Genomic DNA, 16,333 nt, shown 5'->3' with positions numbered 1-16,333 from the left:
ATCATTCTTGCTGAAACAAATTTGATTTACTGCAAAAAATCTTTCCGCCATCCTTTCGAGCTGTTCCATAGTGGTTTCAATGGGAACATACGCTTCATTGAGGGTTTTGATCAACACTTTCTGATGTTCAGTTGAATTCATTAGCAGAGACAACAAAGAGACCTGAGCAGGAGACTTTTGGAGTTAGTCAATTATCTCATAGTCCGCCATTTTCATTTTTCGGAAGAACTCTTCTGCTTCTTCGGCACTAACTGGCTTCTTGAGTGGGAAACGCTTCTTCATGGCATTATTCACTTCTTCCAGATTGAGGTATTTCTCGATCGGGTTAGTTTTATTTGTTTCTCCCAGGACTTCTTTTCCTTTGTAGGTCACTACCGCCTTGTTGTAATTCCATGGGACGGCAGTGGGATCTGTCATGGGCCTCTGCGGTGCACGGAAAATAACCACAAGCTCATTCAGCCTTGGTAAAATTACTGGCCCCCGTACCACATAGGTCCCTTTAGGTACGTACATTTTAGATCCCTTGTTTAGCTCAAACCTTCTTGGAGGGCTCAATGTCACTTGTCCTTTCCTATGACCCCGGGGAACATAGAGAATGACATCTTTTGAGGGCGCTGCCCCAGTTTCGGTTTCCACATTCTTTTCTGTATTTTGAGGGGTGGGTTTACTCTTCTTCTCCCCCTTGTCTTGTTTTGTGGCAGCCTTTGGCTTCTTTTCAACATCAGCGATTGCAATTATAGCTTTCAAAGCAGGATCAAACTCCTTATCTTCACAAATCATTGAAATAACCGGTTCGTTGTTGTGAGCCGATAATGGATTGTTGGTCACATTAGGAACGTCTTCGTCCTTTAGCACTATCCGCTTTTGTTTTATGAGATTTTCAACAGCCCTTTTCAGGGTCCAACAGTCATCTGTATCATGCCCTTCTGCCCTCGAATGGTAAGCACATCGAGTACCGGCTCCGTAGGAGGGCGATTCTAGGTTCTGTCTGGTTTGGGGTATGGGCTGCAACAGACCCATCTGGACAAGTTTCGGGAAAAGACTAGAGTGTGACTCACCAATGGGCGTGAAGTTTGCCATCCTGGGTGGTTCTCGGGCACGGGCATTGTAGGGGAAGTTGTTCTGTGGAGGTCAGGAATTATACTGAGCTTGGCGAGGAGGTTGATTTCTGGGAAATGGAGCTCGGTTTTGATTGAATTATTGTTGTGGCCTAACGTAGGGCTGGACATCCATCACTGCATATGGCTGAGGAACCATAGCATAGGCCACATCCTAACGGGGAGAGTAATGTTGTGGGGTTCTTGCAGGGAAGTAAGGTCTAGGTGGATGGGGTTTTCTTACAATTAAAGTTGCCATTGCCACTTCTTCCTTCTTCTTTCGGTTCGCTACACCTCTAGACCTGCCTTGAATTGCTTGGGAGGTAGCCCTTATAGTAGATTGACTCAATACACGCCCTGTTTTTAGACCATTCTCGATCATTTCACCAATTTTGATGGCATCGGCAAATGGTTTCCCCATCGCGGGCATCATATTCTGAAAATAATCAGCCTCTTGGGCTTGAAGAAAAACACTAACCATATTTGTTTCATCCATTGGAGGATTGACTCTGGCTTCTTGTTCGCACCATTTGACAGCATGCTCTTGGAAGCTTTCCGAGGACTTCTTCTTGAGATTCGATAACGAATTCCTGTCAGGGGCTATGTCGATGTTATACTGAAACTGCCTGACAAAATCCCGAGCCAGGTCATCCCAAATATGCCACCAAGATATATCCTGGTCCATGTACCATTCAGAAGCAATGCCGACCAAGCTCTATCCAAAATAAGCCATAAGAAGCTCCTCTTTTCCACCTGCTCCCCGCAATTGGTTGCAGTACCTCTTAAGGTGGGCTATAGGATCCCCATGCCTGTCATACTTTTCAAACTTCGGGGTTTTGAAACCCAAGGGTAAGTGCACGTATGGGAACATACATAGATTAACGTAGAATACGCTCTTTTGCCCGCTCAAACCCTGTATATTGTTCAGACTCTACTCCATACTCCTCATTTTTCGGGTAATCTCTTCTTGTTCAGGGTTCATTGTGGTTTTCTCCTGTCCCGCAGTAAACTCGTACCGAAATTGCTGAGGGTAGGAATTAGTAGTAAACTGGGCAGGTTCCAATGGGAAAGATGCCATTTGAAAGGTGAAGGGCGATGGATCAAAACTAGGCCTGGGTAGAGTGGGTTGTGCCGTAGCTAAACAAGGTGGCACAGTGAATATGTTTGATGCCGCACCTGAATTTAACACTTGGGGGCGAGCCTTAGAAGGTGCTCCGGCAAAGTGGGCTGAGATGGTAGAACATCCCAGGGGGGTATTTGGATAACTTATGGGGACGTTGGAAGTCCCACTTGCCCTGGGAAGTAGCTTAGGGAATCCAGGTATCGTACTCGGTGGTTCTCTGCCATTGGACCAGGCGTCCCACATTTCTATCATGCGGAGATGCAGAATTCTGTTTTCCTCAGCAGTTGTTGACTTGGAAGTTGGGATGGCCGAGATCGGGTTATCCTCCAGGATAGGAACTGTGGGCAGATGACCTTCCGACGACATTTCAACACTTCCTTTTGACCTTGTGAAGTACGGATGTGAAGCCAGATTACCACAAAACCAACCACCTCAATATAGAACTTGGACTCAACAGTAGACAACAAACCGGTTACTTTAAAGCAATTAACACGTAGGTAATCGCACATTGGGGTGTGATGCACCTATATAGTTAAATGTGTTTCTACATGTTTCGCAACGGTTGCATGTTTCATCCCGGCTCTTTCTTATCTCCCCAATCTTTTTTTCTTTCCACTTTGGCTCTTTGATGCTTCTCCTCTTATTCCTGTTTTTTCTCTTTTCTGTCCTCTTTTTTTTCTTGCTCTTCTCGCTTTTCTTTTGGTTTTTCTTTAGGTTATTTCCTTCCCATATTCCTCTTTTATTCGAGTTATTTACAAAATCATGACCGGATCCGATGAGGATTTACTGCGTATTACGACACCGCGTGAATCATATCATTACGTAGTTCAAAGAATAAGTACGAAATAATAAGGAAACCATTTTTGGAAATTTTCAATTTTCATTAATAAAACTCCTAAACTTTTCTATTACAAAGGACTCCAACATACTCATTTCTTGGAATTTTAAAAAGTACAAATAGACTCAAAACAATATTTCAAACTAAAACTGAAATACAGACTCGATAAATCAAAATCATTAGTACATAAGTGCTTCTACTCCTGGGGCCCGTGAGACATAATTCGATCTTGCCACGGGCCTATGTGCAAGATCCCCTTGAAGACGCTCCAGATCACTCATTATTTGGTGAACAAATGTCATTACTGCAGCAAAGAAAGTGGTTCGAGTCATATCTTCACATTCGTGGCATTTCATGATGTTGTAATCAATAATTGCTCTAACCCTCTCCTGGATAATACCCTTTTCTTGGAGCAAACGCCCAATTTGCTGAGTCCTAGCTTCTAGTACTTGAGTGTCATGATGATTTTGACTCTATAGTTGTTGCATATCTTCTTCCAGTTGGGACATCAATGCATAGCAATGTTCCCTTTCGGCTTTAAAGTTCTTAGCTTGTTTGGGTATCTCATTTTCGAGGGTAGTGAGCTTTCTCTTCAAATCTGTGATTGTTCCCTCATATTTTCTTTTCAACTGCCGCACAAACTCCGCTCGTCCTTCTGCATTCTTTGTCAGTTGTGCTCGGGCTCTCGCTAGACTAGCCTCAGATTTTTCCAAGTCATATTGACACTCGAGTACTTTCTTTCTAAGAGCATTTATAAGCATTTCATCTGCTCGGCTTCTTTCCAGATTTACAACAGCTGTTTTCATCTTTTGGATCTAAGCTCTAAGGGCTTTGTTTTCTTGAGCCATCTTCTTCTTTTCCCCTTCATCGGCAGCAACTTGGACACTATTGTCAAATTTGAGGTCCCTAATTTGTCCCTCCAATTACTTCTCTTGGCCCTATAGCTTGCCTCTTTCGCCAGCCAGCCCCATTGCTTATGCGAGTCGTTAGTGAATTGTTGGACGTGGGGTCTTTTAGCATGCCTTTCTGGATCTCGAGGGATTTGAAACCTCTTACCAAACCAATTCATGTAATTAGGGTCTAACTCGCCTTTAGATAGATCCCGCACCAGAGTCTTTGGTTCTAGAAATCTGCACCCATTCCAAATTTGATGAATATTTCCTTCTGGGAACACAGCTTTTGAACCCAATTCTATGACTTGTCGGCTCAGATCTTCGTCATGGGGAATAGTTTGAAACCTGCCCAGTTGGCACTATACCCTGTGAAGAGCATATGACTGAACGCTCCGGAGACCCATTAGGAGAAGATAACACACCTCGGCTGACATGTAGATGACTTCAGTGGCAGGAAGCCATCCGAAAGTCCACTTAATTTTGTCCGAAGTTAAAGAACTCAAGTGCGCAAACCAAGTGTCTGTACCTTCTGGAAATTCAACACCCGCCACTCGATTTTCTTACTTTTCGATGCAATTCAGACCAATCATGTTGTAGTTCATATACCCCACACGGTGACAAAGATGTTCTTGTATCCAAAGTTGTAGTAGCAGGTTACAACCCTGAAAGAATCTTCCCCCTTCTTGGAAGATGGTTAAGGCTCGGTAAATCTCAGCTAAGATCATTGGAACAAGAGTGCCATTAGCTTTCTTAATCATGACGTCAACCATTCCCACAAGACCCAATTCTATGTTGCCATCTCTTCTTGGGCAGATTATGACACCCAAGAATGCTGCTATAAAGGCCAAACCCTATCGTGCCTCCCATTTATCTTTGTTTCCTGCATGGGTCAGACCAGTATCCGGTGCTTCAAAACCGTGGGGATTGCCATAGTGCTGGTACAAGAAGTGGAAAGTGCAAAACCCTTCGGATAAATTCCCTTCTTGAACTTCACGACTAATACTCAACATATCTAGAAACTTGTGAGGAGACACTGTTCTTGGCAACACCGGATACCGACTTTTGAGGTTCCCACTAAGATCGGCATAGCCCGCAATTTCCTCTAGCGTGGGGGTGAGCTCAAAATCAGAAAAGTGAAACACATTGTGAGTTGGGTCCCAAAAAGGTATCAAGGCCTCAATCACATCTGACCTCGGCTTGATTTTCAGAAGTCCCACGAGACCACCTAAAACTTTTACCACAGTCCCTCTGCTTACTTTTCCTAAGTCGTTCCACCACATATGGAGCCGTAAAGGGATTTCCTCAAGAACTGCAAAGGGTTCATTTCATTTGTGCTCATGCTGCACATTTATTAGGGTGATTTATTTAAAGGATCATGATTTCTTTGGACTCAAGAAAAAGTTATCATCATTTTTTTTTCAAAAATTTTCATTTCAAAAATAAAAACCCGGCTTTGCAAATACGGTCCTTCAACACTTCGGGAAAGAAGATTTTTGGACTGTGTTTGCTAACCGGCCAAAAAATTGACAAAAAGACCATAGATGGTTGTTCTTGCAAAAATAGCCTTCTTGCGTCCTTTTGGGGACATTTGGCTATTTTAGACAAGAATGACATCACCTTACTTATTTATGACAAAACAATAATTTTTTTGTTCTTTTTGGGTTATTTTTGCAAAAATGAAGTTAGACCCGATGGGGATTGCCTACGTATCCCACATCCGGTGAGAATCAAACTGGCGTAGTTCGGGTAGATTTGACATAATAAAAATAATACTAAATATTTTTTAAAATAAATTTTCTCTCTTTTTTTAAAAAAAATTCAGCAGAGTTTCGGTACCTTTTGGACATCGGGTTTTACAAAAATAGGTAATTATCTCTCTCAGCCCTCACATTGATTTTTCTTTTTCCCAACTTTTCTCATATTATTCGTAAGCAGGTCAACATGCAAATCCGAAGAAAATAAATGCACAAGTAGCAAGTAGAATGCATCAGGATGGTCTTTTCATTTCGGGTACACCTGTCCTAGACAGATCCAACCCATGTGTTGAGTCTCCAAAGTCAAATGCACGTGATGCAAACAAAAGTTCCTACTAGAGATCTAGCATGAGGCTTTATTATACTAGGATTAAAACCTAGGTGTATTGTTCTAGACCTAGCTTACCCGAACAGATAGCACGAGCTGGGGGGGAGGGGCAGCGTACCGGGAATATAGAAGCTTCACCGACTTTGCATCTTGTCTGAACCTCATTCTAAAAGTGGGATAAGACTCTAACTGAAAAGAAGTCACACAAAGTGCACACTTCCCAGATGATTTAGAAGACTCAGAGAGAGGAGGGTTTCGTAGCAATTTATATACAGCCCAAACAATATCAAAGCGGTAAAAGCGACATTTAACACATAAGGCTCAACATGTAAAATCAGAAAAAACAAGCCAACTATAACAGTTATTCTAAGCTCGAATTCTTAAATCCTGAACCAAAGTTCTGGGTTTGTGTCCCCAGCGGAGACGCCAGAGCTGTCACACCTCCTTTTTACCACCCGAGAGGGGTATAAGGGAGTTTTTCCAATTAAAGTGACATAATCAAAATGGGATTATTATTATTTCTCAGAGTCGCCACTTGGAATAATTTATTTGGTATTCCAAGTCACCGGTTTATTTTAAAATCCCAAATCGAGGAAATTTTGACTTTATTTAAAAGTCTGCGAACCAGAAATTCTAAGTAAGGAATTCTGTTAACCCGGGAGAAGGTGTTAGGCATTCCCGGATTCCGTGGTTCTAGCACGGTCACTTAAACTATTAAAATTGGCCTATTATCCGATTTATTACATGTTTTAACCTATTGTGCATTTTTAACTTTAGAACCGCTTTTGTTTAATTATTTTAGGACGATTCAACATTATTTAAAACATGCCTTGAACCACACCACATGAAATGCACCTGCGGTTCACGACACATTTTATTTAACGTTATTAAGAATTGAAATTGGATCACATGAAATGCACACCCGAATTTAATAAATAAAAGAAAATTAATTTAAATAACGCGCCTAAAGCAACTACGAGATTTCAAATTAATAACAAGTTTTGTGAGGGCCATGGAAAAATTCAATTGATGGCACACCTCGAGTTTTAAGGAGTTAAAACTAATTAAAATGAGGGTCATGGGTTATCTAATTTGCTTATGGAACACCTCGAGTCTAAGAGGAAGTAGGCATTTTAGAGGCAATTGAAACTAATAAATACTCGCTTAAAGCAATCCACTATTATTCAAGATTATTTAATACTAAATTAATAAATCGTATGAGGGCCATGATGAAAATGGCACACCTCAAACTAACCCAAAGAAATACTTTCACCTAAGATTTTAAAACATATTTACACGACTGCTGAAATTACGCATAGGCCTTCATGCGTTTGAGCCAAACCTGCTGTGGGCAAAAACCTAGCAGTAGCAATTAAATGAGCTGCTGGGCTCGAGAAGCAGGCCCAAGCAAAACACGGCAATGCAATTCCCATTTAGAAACAACCTTAAGTCTAGGCCCAAAGTAAATCCCCATTCTCATGACAAAGAAATAAAAGCTAAGTAATATGGCAACACTTAAAACTTTAAAGAGACCAATTGAACTCAACTGATTATCAACGATGCACAATAATTATAATGTGAACAATAGGCTTTAAATGCTACACAAATCAAATCACATGTCTAAGATAAATTCTGTTTTTGAATTCAATTGAGCTAGTAACATGAAAGCAAAATTGTACAGCATTCTTATTTGATCCAATCCCCAAACTAGCTTATAAACAATTATAATGAACTTTAAGCCTTAACCAGAACCTCTTTAATACAAGCAACAAGCAAAAATCCTATGAAATCAACATTCCAACTATCTTAAATCTAGAAGTCACTAGCCTTCAGCAGAATCAAACAAAGGAACAAATGCAACCATCTTATACCACATCCATAACATAAGAAAAGCTAAAAGAGTTCACATAAAATTAAATTATTACAAAACATGAATGAAATGGAGAAACAGGGAAACAAGAATTCAATAGCACAAGTTGTTTTCATCATGTGTCCATGTTCACATTTCATATTACACTTTATATGTTAACCATGGTTCGAAAGATACCTGGAATGCAAGAGAAAAAAGACAAAGAGAGTGAAAAGTTAGCAGCAGTAGCAGAATCAACTCAGCAAACCAGCAATACTCAGTCTCTTCAAACCATTTTTGAACCTAGAATGACCATAAATTCTTGAGGAAATTTTAACTCTGAAGATAACAGCAAAACTAAGCCAATTTCTACTAAAGATGCAAAGATTTTATATGTTTTCAGCTCAACCGGTTCTCAGCTTTTAGTGTTATCTCCCCCATTCTCTGACTTGAGAATGTCTTTTAATAGGAAACCTCTAGGGCAGCAGAAATGTTTCAATATTTTGCCATTACCCCTTCCCCATTTTCCAATTCATTCACTTTTTACCCTGAATTTCTTACCTGCTTGTTGAAACAACCCAATCCCCACCTTCCTGGAAATTTCCAGGCAGTTTTTAACAAGATTCCCCCAATCGAAATCCCTAAACTACCCTTTAACCCTTCCTTATTTACCCTCAAAACTAGATATGGGTCAAGTTGACCCAACAAACAACCTAAAACCTAGGCTTACAAACCCGGGTTGACCCCCCTCTTTGGGCCTCTGTTGACAAAGCCCATTTAGTAAATCAAAACCCAACAGAAAATTGAAGAAAATGGCCAATCGAAGTTATATGAACTCCTGAAGCCAGGGATTCCAATTAAACCAAAAATAGGAAGGAGTTGGAGTGAAATCAAACAACAGAACCAAACAAACTAACAAAATATGCTGGCTAAACTAGAATTAAAAGGCATGCAGAAATGATTTGAAAAAAAATAAGAAAGAAAAGGAGACAAATAGAAGAAGATGAAGATGTGAATAAAAATGAAAAAAATGAAAGAAAACAAAGATTGAAATACCTAATAGAGGCAGACGGACGACAGGTTGGACCTGGCTTCAATAAACTTCGATTTCAAGCCGGAATTGGCCCTAATCGCGTGTTCTTATCAAGAACAGACGAGCAAAGCCAGTTTCGACCGTAATCAACCATTGAACTTGACGATTTGGGGAGATTTGGAGTTTTTAGGGTTTTGGCCGGATTGTCTCAGTTGAAGATTCGAGATGCTCTATAGTGATTCGAGGGAAACTGGTCAGGGATTGGGAAAGGAGAGGTCATGAGGACTTTGCAGTGTAAATTTGGTGGGGTTTTGAGGTGGCGCCGCCACTGAAGAGGGTGAGGGATTTGGGGGGCTAGGGTTTGTGTCTCAGATGGAGAAGATGAAGTGAAGAAGTACGAGGTTCTCTGATGAAATTCGGATACTTATAATAAAAATGGAGGGGGTGATCTTGGCTGTTGGATGAAGTCGAATAGATGGCCGGGATTAATTTATTATTAGAGAACTCAAAACGGCGTAGTATTGGCCTTATACTACATCGTTTGAATGTCTGAGAGACCAACTAATTTAGACTGGGTATGGGAAAGAGTTTGGCTGGATTGAGACGGGTTTCAAGGGGAAATTTATTTGGGCCTGAGGAAATTCAATTAAAATAGCCCAAATAATCAGCCTTCTTTCAATTTCTTTTCTTTTCTTTTTCAATTTTAAATTCCTTTTATTTTTAAATTAAAATTAAAACCTAAATTAAGTCTTAAACTAAATTAACTTACCAAATTAGATTAATTACTAGTCATAGCATTTACAAAATTAAATAACTCCTAAATTAAAGAAAAACCATAAAATTTAAAATTAAGAAGTAAAATGCAAAAAGAGTTATTTTTGTGATTTTTCATTTTTATAAAACAACTAATTTACTAATTAACGTAAAAATGTAAAAATAAATCCAAAATGCAAATGTAGTGTATTTTTGTATTTTCATGAATTAAATAAAATTAAACATGCACAGAAAAAATGCAAATAATTAGAAAAATTCTACAATAATTCCTAAAATAACAAACAATTAAAAGAAAAATCTAATTCTTTGGAATTCTGTAGGAGTAATTTATGTGGGGCAAAAATCGCGTGCTCACAGTATGCATAGGTCATCATAGTTCAACCCTTCTATTCCTTTGTCGCCTTCGACACCCTGAACCCAACTTGTCAACTTCTTGAGTTCTTCAGCCATGTTTTAATGAGCAGGTCCTTCTCAGAGTATTCTGGTGTATAGGAGATTGGTTGGATAGAGTGAGGTGCGGTTTCTATGTATATAGGGTTTATTTGATGGGTGCTAGGGACTTGGGTGTAATGATGGTCATTGGTTGAGTTTTGAGGATCGGGAATGGGTTGTGGTGTGTTTTGGGGATTGTGGTAAGTGGTGGTTGGTGGGTTCTGAATTCGTTGATGGTGATGTTGTGGCGGAGTTGGTATTGGTAAGGGATTGAGATTTTGGGGTGGGGTTGCGTATTGATGTGGTGCAGGAGGGTTTTGCGGATGTTGGTTTGGTGTGTTTTGGGGAGGTGTTGGGTTTTTGTGTTTTGTTGGTTGATGTCAGGGATATTCAGGGTGAGTGACAAGTTTGCCAAGTTGCGGACCTACTCAAGCTCTCCCTGTAGCTCCAATATCTTATGTTCTAACCTCAAGACTAGATCATTTGGTGTCGGAGTACTCCGACCATCTGAAGCTTCTACGTTCTCAGCATTATCCTTTTGAATACCACTTAAATCGTCCATTTTTGCTTTTTGCTTTGCCTTTTGTGTTGCTTGGAGGAGGAGGAGGTGGAGGGCCTCTAGATCTGGTGTGATATGCTGACGATGCCAGTATGAGCGAACCAGCCTTGGGGGATGGGAATAAAGAATAAAAAAAAACAAAAAGGTAGACAAGTCAGTGAGGATTCTGAAATGTTTGCAGTATTTAAACACATATTGCGGGAATGTAAATTCGTTTCCTAATTTGGGAGCCTCGTTATGCCCGAGGTAGGCCTAGCGACAAATAGATTTGGAGAACTTTAGATGCCTATAAATACTTTGTTTCATAATGTAAAAATAGACGAATCCCAAAATGACACTAAGACAATAGAAAAGTAAGTCACTACTGGCACTTGGCCTTATTACATTTAGGAAGGCATATAAATCTAGCCTACTTGGTCCTAGAAGGACCTTTCCCAAATTCGATCTTCTTGACTCCATCATGCAGGTTCCCCAGCTCACGCAGACCCAGCAGCAGGTAGGCTCTAACCAGATGTCCTCCTTCACTTCCTTCAGCATTCTGGCAATCCTCAATCATCTTTATGACTTTACCCTCCAGCTCCACTTATCCTCGCTACAGATATTCCAACTTTCTGTTGGAAGTGATAGCCATCTCTTTCCACTCGTCGATCAATCTCATGTTTTTATCGTGTATTTCCCGGTGCTCATTCTCAGAGTCGTGGACCCTCTTGCACGGCCTGTTGTATTTGACTTGAGCCTTAGCTTCTTCGTGTATGATCCTATTCCCTCGACCAGTTTTTGGCATCACCATCCCCTTCAGATTGTCCTCTAACCATGCTAGGTAGAGAGGTTCACACCCCACGTGATACCTGTCTGGCTCAATGGTGTTCTTTTCCACAATGATCTTGCAGTGCCACATGTGCTAAGCTTGGCACTTGTAAGGGACATCATCATCCTAAAAGTTTGCTCTGAAATGGCTCATTTTGGCGATCCTGGGTACAACCTATTTCCTGCCTGCTTTCCTCATGACTTGGATAGGGACATAAGGTTATATCCCTCTCAACTCGATCAGTACCAAGTGTGGAGCGTCCCTGGATCTGATGATGAATTCGTCCATTGGGAACCATCCATTGCACCTGCTCCTCGGTCAGATTGTCGAAGAACTCTACCCACTCTTTGATGCTTTCCAGCTGAGCAAACCTATCCGGAATGTAAGTCATCCGCTTGGGGTTATGGAAGGCAATATGGTCATTCCAAGCCCTTCATGGAAATTGTGACCTTTTTTAAGATGTCCTAATAACCACAACTGCAACAACAGGTTACAACCCTCGAAATGCTTGACCCCTCTTTGACAGCGCTCCAAAGCCCTGTAGATGTCGGCTATGATCATGGGGACTATAGTGTATGTTTTCCCATTGATCCCCTCCATCAAAGTCTTGGCGACCATGGCCAACCTAGTGTGGATTCTTTCCCTTTTCATCGGGAATACTATCAAGCCCAAGAAGTATACGATAAACACAAACACTCTGCGGTGGATGTGTCCCAGAGAAGTGATAGAGAGCTCGTCGTGGAAGGTATGTTAGGACTTGCTATGGCCATATCTCTCGTATAGTTATTCAAAGGGTATGTAGGACTTCTCCAGGCATCTCAAGTCAACATTTTTCTTCAACCCCATCTTCTTTAGGAACCCCTTACCGGTACAGTTCTCCGGTACCAACAACCCAGGGCTATCCCAAGTCAATACTACAAGTCCTCCAATTTCCTCTAGGAGCGGAGTCATTGCTATGTCGCCAAAACAGAACACATGCCTTTCACTATCCTAGAACAAAGTAGCAGTCTCAATCAACATGTTGTTTAGCTAAATATCTAGAAGGGAAGGCCAGCTGCCCAAGTACTTTCTTACATGTTTCTTATCACTTGAGGAAAGGTCCTCCGACCAATCTAGCAGCAATGGTGGAATGTTGCTAACCATACCGAATCGGGGGACCTTGTGCCTCATTTTCTGCAAAACAAAAAGGTTAGTCCCTTCTCCCCCACCAGAGTTGACTATTTATACATTCATCATTAGCTTATTGACATTTAGTTCTCCAAATTAATGCACAGAACGTGGTTGTGCCCGTTGGGATTATGGAAACCCCGGTGGACTTTTGAATAAGGCTTGTCTTGAAGGATCATTATGCGGACAATATATTAATCCGACTAGGTTTGACCATGATGCATGCACAATCTCAATCAGAGTAAAGTTACTATGGGGGTCTAGATTGGTACCCTCAAGCAGACAACTTGAGGGGGAAAGGCACGAAACCGTCGACTGCATCGCTGATCGACTAGTTTTACCGTAAATAAGCCTTTCCAAAGTTAAGGGTAATAAATAGGAAGAGTGCAACCACTCATCAAGTGTTTCTATGTGATTTAATACGCAAAGTGGAGTATGATGTGGAGCATGATATATGCGGCAATAAATAGCATATAGTCAAGTATTTGCACATAGGAAAAATAAATATAGTATTTAAATAATTGAAAGATAGATACAGAAAAAGAAAATAAGGAGACAAGTCAGTTTCAGGAGTAAAGATATCATAAATGCTTGAAAATAGACAATCAAATTCAAATAAGGGGAAAGGGTACGTGGGATAGAGCATGCTTGGACTAATTCACAAAAGACAAGTTCGTTATGGTAAGAGCCTAAAGGTATCCCCAGCAGAGTCGCCAAGCTGTCACGCCCCCTTTTTCCCTTTTTGACAGGGAAGTCCGGGTTTCGACATTCATGGGGGAATTACTCGTTTTCTTTTGGGAATTGGGTACTTAAAGAGTCGCCACCTAACGGATTATGGTGTGTTAGGGCACCTTAGAGTGATTAACTCATGGACTAGTTTGCATTACCAGAGATTTAGGGTAAGGGCTCGAAATAACCTTGAGAGGAAGGTGTTAGGCACCCCTCACGGTCCACAATGGTGGGTCCCGGCCGAACTTAAACTATGTGAATTAGTCATTTTAGCAAATAAACAGTTTTAACATGTACTTGCAAGTAAAGGCATGTTTTGACATTCTAAGCACATGTATGATTCAAGTAATGGAACAAGGAAAAGGTTTGAACAAGTTACATATATAAAGAAAAGTAAATTGATTTAAACAACGGGAGTTGGAAAAGAGAGGTCCTAAGTTGGTTAGCCTATAGGATCATACCGATGCAATGCCCGGTAAACACTCCTCAACGAGGGGCTACACATGACATTAGCGCGCAATCAGCATACTCCTTACTACCCAATTCCCTCCCCTTGGTTATAGCCTAAAGCGTGCTAGTAACCTCGAAAGATACCATATGCGTGCACTACTCTTCCCTTCCTTGCGGCCCTGGAGGTATTTAGGACCTCTAACTTTAGATGGTTCTAGACCATCTTAAGGTTTTCAAAGGATAAAAGTCTAGGCATCAATCAAAAACAATTAGGACTGCATTTAAAGGGGTAAAATTAAAGGCTCACATTTTACCTCCACAAGCAGAACAAATAAGTGCACGTCTCAAACAACAGCTTCAAGTTTTTAAGAGAAAATCTTAGAACATGATATCTAGGTGAGCATAAATTATACAATGTTGAATTAGAACCAAAGTGTCCAAAGACCTATTTAGCTTGCCTACTAGTTTTATACCTGTTGAATGTGAGCAGTCTCTAATAACAAAGCGTAGTTTTATAGTTGCAGGATTTTTAATCGCCCTATAGGCTTGCCTAGGCATATAGAAGTGATGTCCTAAGAGCATGATATCTATATTGATTAGGAATGCAATAAAGCCATTTTAGACGGTAGTTTGGATCCTATAGGCATGCTTTCTAGCAATATTATTTAAGGCAGCGTTGAAACTTATTAAGGAAGTGGACAGATTAACCAACTCAGAATAGAACACATGAATTAAACTGGTTTTAAGTCCTATAGGCATGATTTCTAATTAAGCATAATGTGAAACAAATAGCATTCATTTGATCAAAGTAAAACTCCTATAAGCATGATTTCTATTAAAGCTAATTTTAACGATTATAGGCATGGTATCTAATTATTAAAAGCTGATTTATATCCTATAGGCATGGCTTTTAATTGTGTGAAAGTAAAGCATGCAGAATTTATTTTAACCAAAACAGATCCTATAGGCATGTCATCTAACAGATCATATTTGAATCAAAATAGATCCTATAGACATGTTATCTACCCAATTTACCCACCCTTTTCCACTAATCACCCTAATGTTTGTTTACAATAATTATTACAGACCAAGAATTAAATAAAACAATTACATGAATAGAACAGAAATTAATCTATAGGGAGCCTGAAGCAGGCCCAAAACAGTCATGGTGTACCAAGCCTTTACTGATCTCAACCACCCAAAGTTCCATAGACCAATTCATGTCTAGGTGTGTCAGAGTTCTCTAAGGACCTCAAGGGTCCCGGGTAGTGCTCACACCAAGACTTCCCTTAAACAAAGATTGATTATGTGTAGTATGGAAGTACCAGCCCTGATATGCCAGAGTTCAGAGAGATCTCAAAGGTCTCAAGGCAGTACACATATCAGAGGGGCAAAACTTAGTAATCTAAGAGTAAGGTGAGAGTGCATAATGATTTGAAAGAGTTAGGTAAATAGTATAAAGAAAGTTTTAGGAAAAGAGTTTTCTGAAAACCTGTACTGGTTTGAGTGGAAAACAAATTTGAGAAAACATGAAGAACATGTTGGGATCAGAGAGCAAGTCACAGAACATACAGTTTCAGAACAGACTTCACACAAGGGAAATGGGTAGGGGGAACACCTAGAATGAACCTTAGTGATGGCAAACAAATACACATATTGTAGTTGCAAAGTTAAGTTGAGAACACACAGGTCTTAGACACAAACAGGATCTCATGCGTGAAGTAGAGCAAGTTAAACTTAGATGTACAAACTAGATAAACACTTCATGAAGCATTCAAGATTTTAGAAATACTAATCATATACAAAACAAGCAGAATCTAGACATGCTGGGTGAGATAGTAAACACAAAATGTAGCTTAGACATACTAGTGGACAAGTTATTCAAAGCAGTATTAGCATGCTAAACAATGTACTAGTTATAGCTTTTAATAGAATAGATTTAAACATGATGTGTGATATAGTAATCTAGGCATGCTGACTGCATATTAAATAGAGTAGCAACTAGAATTGGAATTTACAATTAATAAACTGCAGCAACCAAGAAACACATAGTTTTTGGACTGTGAATTGAATTAGGACATACTAGTTAAGGAGATAATACAAAGTATAGAGCAGAGATGGTGCAAGTAGCCAGCCTTGGCTTACAACCGGCTGGATTAGTAAGAATTACAAGTAACAGAAGAGAGTAGAGCTTTGAGAGTGTGAGAGTATAGATGAACTATTGTCCTTGTGTGTAAAAGTGAGAAGTAAAGGAGAGCATATATAGCAGTTAAGAACAAGGAAAAATAAGGTATGCAAATCAACCCTTCTGCAATTAAGGAAGCCACAGAATCAATTATACATTAGTTAGTATAATTTTCCCTTAATTAAGGGTAATCAACCTACGGGAAATGTAGAACACACTTAAGGAAAGAAAATCGAACGAGCAATTAGGGGTAAATAGACATAATTTTAATTAAGGAAATGATTGGTAAAGATTCAGAAAATCATGATTAATTG

Source organism: Nicotiana tabacum, chromosome 16 (genome assembly GCF_000715075.1).
Source record: "Nicotiana tabacum cultivar K326 chromosome 16, ASM71507v2, whole genome shotgun sequence".
NCBI lineage: Eukaryota > Viridiplantae > Streptophyta > Magnoliopsida > Solanales > Solanaceae > Nicotiana > Nicotiana tabacum.
The sequence above is the reverse complement of the archived record's forward strand: the minus strand, read 5'-3'. Positions refer to the sequence as shown.